The 11,402-nt window shown below is 37.2% G+C and overlaps 1 pseudogene; it reads left to right on the forward strand.

Moving 5' to 3' along the window:
* The first annotated feature begins 9,507 nt into the window (after positions 1–9,507).
* LOC105481359 (STARD3 N-terminal-like protein pseudogene) lies at positions 9,508–10,663 on the forward strand (annotated as a pseudogene).
* The last annotated feature ends 739 nt before the right edge of the window (positions 10,664–11,402 follow it).

Here is an 11,402-nt window from a genome sequence, read left to right on the forward strand (position 1 = left end):
CTCTCTTGCCTGTCACCATGTAAAACGTGCCTTTTCTCCTCATTCACCTTCCATGATGATTGTGAGACCTCCTGAGTCATGTGGAACAGTCAGTCAATTAAATCTCTTTCCTTTATAAATTACCCAGTCTTGGATATGTCTTTATTAGCAGAGTGAGAATGGCCTAATAGTGGCACAAAGCAAAATGAGTGGGTTAATAACAGCTCCAGCACTAGACCCAAAGAATGGGCATATATGTCTAAATGATGCATTCCACAGGCCTAGCATACTTCCAGATCAAATCAAACAAAACTCATAAATCTAAAGTGAGTTTCTTGTAGACAGCACACAGTTGGATCTTGTTTTTTGAACTATTCAGCCACTATGTATTTTGATTGAGGGAGTTAATCCATGTATGTTTAAAATAATTATTAATAGAAAATGACTTACTTTTGCCATTTTATTAATTTCCTTCTGCTCATTTTGTAGTTATTTTGTTGCTCTTTTCCTCTCCTGCTGTCTTTTTTTTGGTGTGTGTTTCACTGATTGTTTGTCATGATATGTTTTGATTCCTTTCTCTTTTTCTTTTGTGTATCTGCTAAGGTATTTTCTTTGTGATTACTGTGAGGCTTACATAACAGTCTTGTAACAGTCTATTTTAAGCTGATAACAACTTAGCTTCAACCACTTACAAAAACTCCACAATTTTACACCTATCCAACATATACTTTATATTATTGATTTCACAGTATTCATCATTTATCCAGCATATCAATTAACGAATTTTTTATAAAGTTTTATTAATACTTTAAAAATACTTTTATACTAAAATATGGTGATTTACACACCATCAGTACAGTATTACAGTCTGTGTTTGTCTATGGATTTACCTTTATCAGTGAGTTTTATACTTCATATGCTTTCATGTTGCTGTTCAGCATCCTTTCATTTCAACTTGAAGAGGTAGGTCCCTTTAGCATCTCTTGTAAGGAAGGCCTAGTGGTGATTAATTCCCTAAGCTTTTGTTTGTCTTTGGGAGTCTCTATCTCTCCCTCATTTTTGAAGGACAGTTTTACTGTGTATAATGTTATGGTTGGCAGATTGTTCTTTCAGCACTTCGAATATATCATTCCACTTCCTTCTGGCCAGCAAAGGCTCTGCTAAGAAATCTGCCAACAGTCTTATGGAGGCTCCATTTATGTGATGAGTCACTTTTCTCTTACTTCTTTTCAAGATTCTCTTTGACAATGTGATTACAACGTGTTTTGAGGTAGACTACTTTGGATTCATTCTCTTTGGGATTCTTAGGGCTTCATGAATCTGGATCTCCATTCCCATCCTTCCCTCCCCTCAGATTTGGAAAGTTTTCAGTCATTGTTTTTTAAAATAAACTTTCTTCCCCTTTCTTTCTCTTCTCCTTCTGGAACTTCCATATTGGTTCACTTGAAGGTGTCCCCTAGTCCCTTAGGCTTTCCTCACTCTTTTTCATTCTTTTTTTCTTTTTGTTCCTCTGACTAGATAATTTCAAATGACCAGCCTTCAAATTTACTATTTCTTCTTCTTGATGTGTCTGTCGTTGAATCCTTCTAGTGAATTGAATTTTTTTTGTTCGACTATTGTATTCTTCAGTTTCAGTTTTTCCATTTGGTTCTTTTTATGGTTTCTTATCTCTTTGTTAATATTCTTCCTTTGTTTATGAATCATTTTACTGAATTCACTTAGTTGTCTATTTTTGTTCTCTTAAAACTCACTGTGTTAGTCCATTTTCATGCTGTTGATAACAACATACCTGAGACTGGGTGATTTACAGCTCCATGTGACTGGGGAAGCCTCACAATCATGGCAGAAGACAAGGATGAACAAGTCATGTCTTCCATGGATGGCAGCAGGCAAAGAGAGAGAATGAAAGCCAAGCAAAATGAGTTTCCCCTTATCAAACCAACAGATCTTATGAAACTTATTCACTACCACAAGAATGGTATGGGGGAAACCACCCCCATGATTCAATTATCTCCCACCAGGTCCCTCCAACAACAAGTGGGAATTCTCAGAGATACAATTCAAGATGACATTTGGGTGGGGACACAGGCCAAACAATATCATTCTGCCCCAGCCCCTCCCAAATCTCATATCTTTACATTTGAAAGTCAATCATGCCTTCCTGACAGTCTCCAAAAGTCTTAACTCATTTCAGAATTAAAAGTTCACAGTCCAAAGTTTCACCTGAGGTAAGGCAAGTCCATTCCATCTATAAGCCTGTAAAATCAAAAGCAAGTTATTTACTTCCTAGATACAATGGGGATACAGGCATTGGATAAATACAGCCATTCCAAATAGGAGACACTGGCCAAAACAAAGCACTACAGGACCCATGTAAGTCTGAAATCCAGCAGGGCAGTCAAATCTTAAAGCTCCAAAAATGTTCTCCTTTGACTCCATGTCTCACATCCAGGTCACACTGATGCAAGAGGTGGCTTCCCATGGTCTTGGGCAGCTTTGCCCCTCTGGCTTTGTAGGGTACAGCTTCCTTCCTGGCTGCTTTCATAGGCTAACATTGAGGGGCTGTGACTTTTCCAGGTGCACTATACAAGCTGTCAGTGGATATACCATTCTGGGCTCTGGAAGACAGTGGCCTTCCTCTCACAGCTCCATTAAGCAGTGCCACAGTAGGGACTCTGTGTGGGGGCTTTGATCTCACATCCCCCTTCTTCACTGCCCTAGCAGAGGTTTCAAGCAATTCTGCTGCCTCAGCCTCCCAAGTCGCTGGGATTACAGGCACCCGCCACCACACCCAGCTAATGTTTTTTGTATTTTTAGTAGAGATGGGGTTTCACCATGTTGGTCAGGCTGGTCTCAAACTGCTGACCTCGTGATCCACCTGCCTCAACCTCCCAAAGTGCTGGGATTACAGGCATGAGCCACCACATCTGGCACCTTCTCTAAATTTCACAGAGCTATGCCAGCAGGATTAAACCATATTTCTTGGATATGACACCAAAAGCATAGGAAAACAAAGAAAAAATAGGTATATGGGACTGTATCAAAATAAATGCCTTCTGCACAGCAAACAGTCAACAGAATGAAAAAGCAACTTCTAGAAGGGGATAAAATATTTGCAAACCAATATCTCATAAGGGATTGATATCTAAAACATATAAGGTACAACTATAAGGTATAACATACAATTTAATAACAAAAACAAAAACCAAACAAATAACCCAATTTAAAACAAATGGGCAAAGGACTTGAATAGACATTTCTTCAAAGAAGACACAAATGGCCAACAGGTATATTGAAAGGTGCCGAACATCACTCATTATCAGTGAAGTCCAAATAAAAATCACAATGAGGTATCATCCCATACAAATTAAGATGGCTATTATGAAACAACAAAAATAAGTGTTCGCAAGGATATGAAGACATTGAAACCCATGTACATTGTTGGTAGGGATGTAAAATGATGCAACCACTATGGAAAATAGTATGGAGTTTTCTCAAAAAAATTTCAAATGTATTTTGTGATCCAGCAATTCAACTTCTAGGCATATATCCAAAAAAAATGAAATTAGAATCGTGAAGAAGTATCTGCACTCTCATATTCACTATAGCATCACTCACAAAAGCCAAGATATGAAAACAACTTAAATGTCAATCGACAGATGAATGTATATAAAACAGTAGTGTATATTTACAATGGAGTATGTTTTAATCTTTAAAAAGAAGAAAATCTTGCCATATGTTACAACATGGATTAACCTTGAGGGCATTATGCTAAGTGAAATAAGCCAGTAACAAAGGGACAAATCCTATGCGATTCCACATATATGCAGTATCTAAAATAGTCAAACTGATAGAAATAGATAGTAGTAGTTGCCAGGGGCTGGAAAAAGAGGGAAATGGGGAATTGTTGTTCAATGAGTATAAAGTTTCAGTTATGCAATATGAAGACGTTCTATAGATCTTCTGTACAACATAATGCCTGTAGTTAACAACACTGTATTGTGCATTTTAAAAAGTAATTGAGGATTTTAATAAGTGTTCTTCCTGCAAAAAGTAAAATAAAAACAGAAGAGCATCAGGAGCATGAGGAAATTTTTCTAGGTGATGGATATGTTTATTATCATGATTGTGGTGATGGTTTCAGGGTGTAGGCATATGTCAAAATCCGTTAAGTTGTACCAATTAAGTATGTGCCATTTTTGCATCTCAATTATTCCTCAATAAAGTTGTTTAAAACTCATATAATCATAAAAATTGAAATCTAGAAGTCACCTTAGAAATCTAGTCTTACCTCTTTATTGTACAGATGGAGAAACTGAAGCCTTTTTCTCTCTTAATCAAGGTATTCCTCTTCACTACCCAATCTGTCTGTTGGTCACTCTTCATCTTTGACTTCCCTACCCCTCATTCAACCAGTCAGTTATGAAAATCTACCTTTACAATGTCTGGCAATTTCATTCCACTTATCCTCCTTCTGGAAGCTAATATCTCATGCTTACACTCTTATGGTAACCTCCTGCCTTGTTCGCTCTTCCTTTCTGTTTCATCCTTATGTTACCGAGGCAATCTTCCTACATTATTACTTTTATCATGTTGCTCCAATGACAAAATGTTTTTGATTTAAGGCTCCCAGTGGCTACAGGATAAATAACAAATTTCTTAGTCTGACTTTTATGATGTCCCACAGTAAGGCCCTGATATTTATGTTCTATCCCCTTCTACTCCTCTACATCAACCCCATAGTCCTGAGAAACTGAAATCTATACTGTCCTTCAAAGACAACTTGTGCTTCCCTATAATACACCTGTCTTTTTTTTTTTTTTTTTTTTTTTTTTTTTTTTTCTGCCAGCATCCAATTGTCTTCATCTGGTAGCAAATTTTTCTCTGAGGGAATACCTGACCCACCTTGGATACAATCTTTGTGGATTATCACACAAGGAGGCCAAAGTAGAAATGTGGTCCTAATTAAGCCAAGCTCCCTTTGTCTGGAACTTTCCCTGAGAATGGAGTTACACACGAACTAAACACAAGAATTAGACTTAATTAATTCAGAAAGTGATTCCTGGAATGTTGTTAGTTAGATCCTACTGCCTTAGCATTCTTTGCCTCCTATCCTTTCTAAAGCTTGGTTCTTTGGCTTTTCCTTCAATTATCTGCTCTATCTCATACCCTTCCAATAAATTTTCTCTTTTGTGTATTTAGCCAGAGCAAGTTGCTCTTACCTACTGTTAGGAGTTAAACACTGAGCTTTGGGAGATTTCTGAGCTGCCAGGTGTTGGAGTAGTCGATTAAAACAACAAGTCAAAAATAAGAGTTAAGCTTGTAATCATTTACTGCACAATTATAAGTAAGAGGTCAAAACCCAAGAAAACGAAGTGCTAACTCATCCTGATTTATTTGTCTCCATGAAAAGATGCACCAGTCGAACATCAGGTTGACCAGCACAGACATGGGGGTCATCTCAGTCTAAACAAAAGACTCCTAGAGTTTTATGGACTCTGAGGTAGTTGGGGGTGGCTGGGGTCGGGTGGGCTCGGAGTAGAAAAGTACTGGTTACTGAGTCATAGTGAAATAAAACTTATCTTTAAGATTTCCCCCTCCTCCCTCTATAATGAAGCCTTGACAGAGGCACCTAAAGAAGACCTCTGCCCAAATCTCAGGTAAACACATTTAAGAATGAAGGTTATCAAATACTAGATCTTATTCATTCTATTTAATTGTATTTTTGTACCCAATAACCATCCTGACTTCGCCTCCCAACCCCACTATCCTTCCCAGCCTTTGGCAACCAACGTTCTACTCTCTCTGTCCATTAGTTCAATTTTTAAAATTTTTAGTTCTCACAAATGAGTGAGAAAATGCAAAGTTTGACTTTCTGTGTCTGGTTTGTTTCACTTAACATCATGTACTCCAGTTCCATCCATTTTGTGGCACTGGTGCTATGAATGCAAATATGTGAAGAACATGACTGGCCAGGGGATGCTTTCACTGCAGCTCCCCTCAAAAACATTAGCTAATTGGCTGTGAACTATGTCTGGTGTGGGAAGGGCAGCTTTTCTCCATGAGGCCTGCCAGGTAAAACCTGTAATTGTGTATGGGTGGGCCTGTATAGTCACACAAACGTTTTTAACCAGGAGTCAATCCCCTAACCTACAATCATATAACCTTCATTGACACATTGCCTTTATTCCTGCCATACTCTCTTCTCCCATTTCTCTTCTTATCTAAGGCCTATTCAACCCCAAGGCTAAATTTACCTTATTTACATAAAGCCTTGTGGACCAGTCCAGGCTACATTTGACCTTTTCTTTCTCTAAAGCCTCATATCACTTATTTTGGACAATCTTTTTGAGAAAATGCTGTCAACTATTGCCTTTATGACAGCTATCAGTTATTTGCTTTTGTTGTCCTACCAACTCCAATATCAGTATCTTTAGGCAGAGCTATTTATACCTTACACATTACCTATATTTCCTCACAGAATAGTTTATGTAGTAAATGCTAAATACTATTGTGAGAGAGTGGCCTGTAGTGTGTGATTTGAAAGGCACATATCCTAAAATGTCCCCCAAAATATTTATTGAAATGTCTATTATTTTTAAGAAAGTTAATACGTCTACTACCTAAGAAGGTAGCACAGTACCAGTGATTGATTGGTTTCCCCATTATCCATTGGCACTCATCTTAAAATTTATTTTGATGTGAGCAAGGATTAAGAAGGAGAGTAGCAATTATTGAATGACCATCATGTGCCAGAAACCGTGCAGACACTTTCCAATACTTATTGATACCTTACAGTAATCCTGAAGCAGACATTTTCTCTATTTTAAATAAGACAGCAACAAAGCACAGAAAAACTAATTGATTTTTAAATGGTCCCACAGACCCTAAACAACATAATTGGTTTTAAATCCAGACGTGTTTGAATACCAAGCCTATAATTACCCATAAAAGGTCTAAAGCATGAGACAATATGGATGCCACTGAGAGGTGTCATGGTGTAATAGGAGATGGATGACTGCTAAAGAACATCCCATAAAAATTTTCCTCCTACAAAATTAAGTTACATTTTGTTCAAAGAAATTAAAGGAGAGCTAAATAAATGGAAAGCATCTTGTGTTCATAGGTTGGAAGCCTAATAGTATTAAGGTGGCAATACTTCCCAGGTTGATCTACAGATTCAATGCAATCCCAGCTTTTTTTGCAGATTTTAATAAGTTGATCCTAAAACTCATATGGAAATTCAAAGGATGCAGAATAAGCAAAACAATCTTGAAAAACTTACCACAAATCTACAGTGGTACTGGTCTAAGTGTAGATATATAGATCAATAAAATAGAAATGAGAGTCTGGAAATAAACCCATATTTCTTTCCTTTGTTTTAACTTTTATTTTAGGTTCAGGAGTACATGTACATATTTGTTACTAGAGGCAAACTCGTGTCATGTGGGTTTGATGCACAGACCATTTCGTTGCCCAGGTAGTAAGCATAGTATCTGATAGTTATTCTTACCGATCCTCTCCCTCCTCCCATCCTACACCCTCAAGTAGGCACCAGTGTCTGTTGTTCCCATCCTTGTGCCCATTGGTTCTCATTATTTAGCTCCCATTTATAAGCGAGAACATGCGGTATTTGGTTTTCTGTTCCTGCGTTAATTTGCTAAGGATAATGGCCTCCACCTCCATCCCCATGTTCCTGCAAAGGACATGATCTCATTCTTTTTAAAAGCCCATATTTCTATGATCAATTGATTTTTGATAATCGTGTCAAGACCATTCAATGAAAGAAAAATTATGTTTTCAACAAATGGTGCCAAATGGATCTGGGACAACTGGATACTCACATGCAGAAGAATGAACTTGGACAACTACCTTACACCATATACAAAAATTAATTCAAAATCTATCAATTACCTAGATGTAACATCTAAAACTCTACAATTCTTAGAAGAAAACACAGGAGTAAGTCATATGACATTGGCTTAGGCAATAGTCTTGGATATGACATGAAAGCACAAGGAACAAATAAAAAAAAATAGCTAAGTGGGGCTTCATCAAAATTATGTTATGTACCAAAACATATCATCAAGAAAGTGAGAAAATAACCCACCAGAATGGGATAAAGTACTAACAAATATACAACTGATAAGAGATTTATTCTCAGAATATAAGAACTCTTACAACTCAACAGTTATCAAGTGACCTAGGAATTCCACCGCTAAGTTTATATGCAAGAGAAATGAAAACATATGGCCACATAAAAATGTATAAATGAATGTTCATGGCAGCATTATTCATAACAGCCTAAAAGTGGAACACAAATGGACAAGAAAACTTGACATATCTGTACAAATGAATAAAATGGAATAATGTACTGATACATGCTATAACCTAGATGAAACTTGAAATCATTATGCTAAATGAAAGAAGCCAGATACAAGATGCTATATATTGTATAATTATATTTCTATGAAATGTCCATAATTGGCAACTTCACAGAGACAAAAAGTAGATTAGCGATTTCCAGGGGCTAAGGGAGGGGAGAATGGAGTTTGATTCTTTGATGAGTACAGGGTTTTTCCTTAGGATAACAAAAAACATAACACCCAGATAATACAACTCTAAATTGTTTTCTTAAGTGTTAAATCCTCTTTCTTATCCATTTTCAATCTATTATATAAAATAAAAGACAGAGAGAGGGGAAAGTTTCAGATTTTTTGATCTTTGGGTATACTTTTAATTATTTAATAAATTACTAGTCAATACAATTAATCACATTTCACTATAGAATAGTAAAGAAAATCCTGAGTATTGTCACTGCATTTTACAAAAAGAACAAAGCATATTTTTTCCTATTTTATAGATGAAGAAATTGAGTTACAGAAAGACAAACGGATTTGTTGAAGGTCATATGTAACTGATACAGATTTTGATTTGAGGTCTAATCAAACCTGTTTCCTGACTCTAACACCTGTCTTTTTATCCACTGCAATACTTAGTCTCTCAATCAAAAGAGATTAATTTCATAATAAGAAAGAGAACCACACGTTTTTGTTAATAAGTTACAGACATGCAAATATAGCAGAAATACTAAAGTATTTATTTTATCACAGGGTTTGAAAGTATACTCAAAAAGAACCCCCCACCCCAAATTGGGGGGAAAAGGCTCAAAACTGGCAGGTTCTCATTGTATCGCCAGAGTACACTTTACTGAAGGATTGCTGATTATCTCTGCTCCCATTCAGAATAGCTCTTTGTTATAGTTCTAAGCAATTAGAATTTACTACCATCCTCATTGATATGATTTTAAAAGTACCCACAAATATATTTATACTGATCTAGTTCCTTGCATTTTTGATCCTTTTCTTTGTTGAAATGAATCCTCTGGAAGTATACAAATGTAAATGAAAAATTCGTAACTTACCAACAGTAAAATAAATATCAAAAGGAAGGGGAAAAGGATAACTGTAAGAAAAAGGCAAAGGCGGCCCCTCAGGCCGGGGCGTGACCGCTGAGCCGCAGTTCCCGGGCCAGCCTGGGGCAGCCGGGCAGGAACCACCCGTTGAGGTGTCTTCTCTTTAGGGATGGTGAGGTTGGCAAAAGGCTCCTGTAACCCTCCTCCAGGATGAACCATCTGGCAGAAGACATGGAGAACGCTCTCACCGGGAACCAGAACTCCCATGCTTCTCTGCGCAACGTCCATTCCATCAACCCCACACAACTAATGGCCAGGATTGAGTCCTATGAAGGAAGGGAAAAGAAAGGCATATCTGATGTCAGGAGGACTTTCTGTTTGTGTGTCACCTTTGACCTCTTATTTGTAACGTTACTGTGGATAATAGAGTTAAATGTGAATGGAGGCATTGAGAACACATTAGAGAAGGAGGTGATGCAGTATGACTACTATTCTTCGTATTTTGATATATTTCTTTTGGCAGTTTTTCGATTTAAAGGGTTAATACTTGCATGTGCTGTGTGCAGATTGCGCCATTGGTGGGCAATAGCGTTGACAACGGCAGTGACCAGTGCCTTTTTACTAGCAAACGTGATCCTTTCAAAGCTTTTCTCTCAAGGGGCTTTTGGCTGCCCATCATTTCATTCACCCTTGCCTGGATTGAGACGTGGTTCCTGGATTTAAAAGTGTTACCTCAAGAAGCAGAAGAAAACAGACTCCTGATAGTTCAGAGAAGGCAGCACTTATACCTAGTGGTCTTTCTGATGGTCAGTTTTATTCCCCTCCTGAATCTGAAGCAGGATCTGAAGAAGCTGAAGAAAAACAGGACAGGGAGAAACCACTTTTAGAACTGTGAGTACTACTTTTGTTAAATGTGAAAAACCCTCACAGAAAGTCATCGAGGCAAAAAGAGGCCGGCAATCGAGTCTCCCTGTTGACAGTAAAGTTGAAATGGTGACGTCCACTGCTGGCTTTATTGAACAGCTAATAAAGATTTATGTATTGTAATACCTCACAGACATTGTACCATATCCATGCACATTTAGTCACCTGCCTGTGGCCGGTAAGGTAATGTCATGATTCATCCTCTCTTCAGTGAGACTGAGTCTGATGTGTTAACAAATAGGTGAAGAAAGTCTTGTGCTGTATTCCTAATCAAAAGACTTAATATATTGAAATAACACTTTTTTAGTAAGCAAGATACCCTTTTATTTCAGTTCACAGAATGGAATTTTTTTGTTTCATGTCTCAGATTTATTTTGCATTTCTTTTTTAACACCCTACATTTCTCTTGTGTTTTTTAACTCATGCACATGTGCTCTTTGTACAGTTTTAAAAAGTGTAATAAAATCCAACATGTCGATGTGAAAAAAAAAAAAAAAAAGGCAAAGGCATTCTTATGAAAGTTAAAACATTTGCCAAAATGGTGAAATGTTCTTTTAGAGTACAATGTAAGTAATATATTCAAGTAGCTTTCAGGGAGCAGAAAATCTAGCTGTGTCACTTGATTTAAAGAATTGTAGCTATATTATTTTATATTAGAAGTGTGGTGGCTAGGAGGACTGCCTCCTATCTTTCAAAGCTATGAAGTCTATGTTTAAGGGCAATGGAATGACTAATCTCATTTAGATAGGCACAAAGATGCCTGCCAATCAGTGACCCAAGCTTTTCTGTAGAACCAATACGATTGGAGAAATGAACCTCTTTCACTTTAGGCTGCATTAAGAACCAGAGGCAAATATGGAACTATTAAATGTATAAATGAATTTAGACAAAATTTCTTTCCCTTGTTTTAACTTTTATTTTAGGTTCAAGAGTACGTGTACATATTTGTTATTAGAGGCAAACTCGCGTCTTGTGGGTTTGATGCACAGACCATTTCGTCACCCAGGTACTAAGCACGGTATCTGATAGTATACCTAAAGTTCAAAAATATCTGAAACTTCCCCTGTCTGTCTCTCAATCAAAA

Source organism: Macaca nemestrina, chromosome X (assembly GCF_043159975.1).
Source record: "Macaca nemestrina isolate mMacNem1 chromosome X, mMacNem.hap1, whole genome shotgun sequence".
NCBI classification, from domain to species: Eukaryota; Metazoa; Chordata; class Mammalia; order Primates; family Cercopithecidae; genus Macaca; species Macaca nemestrina.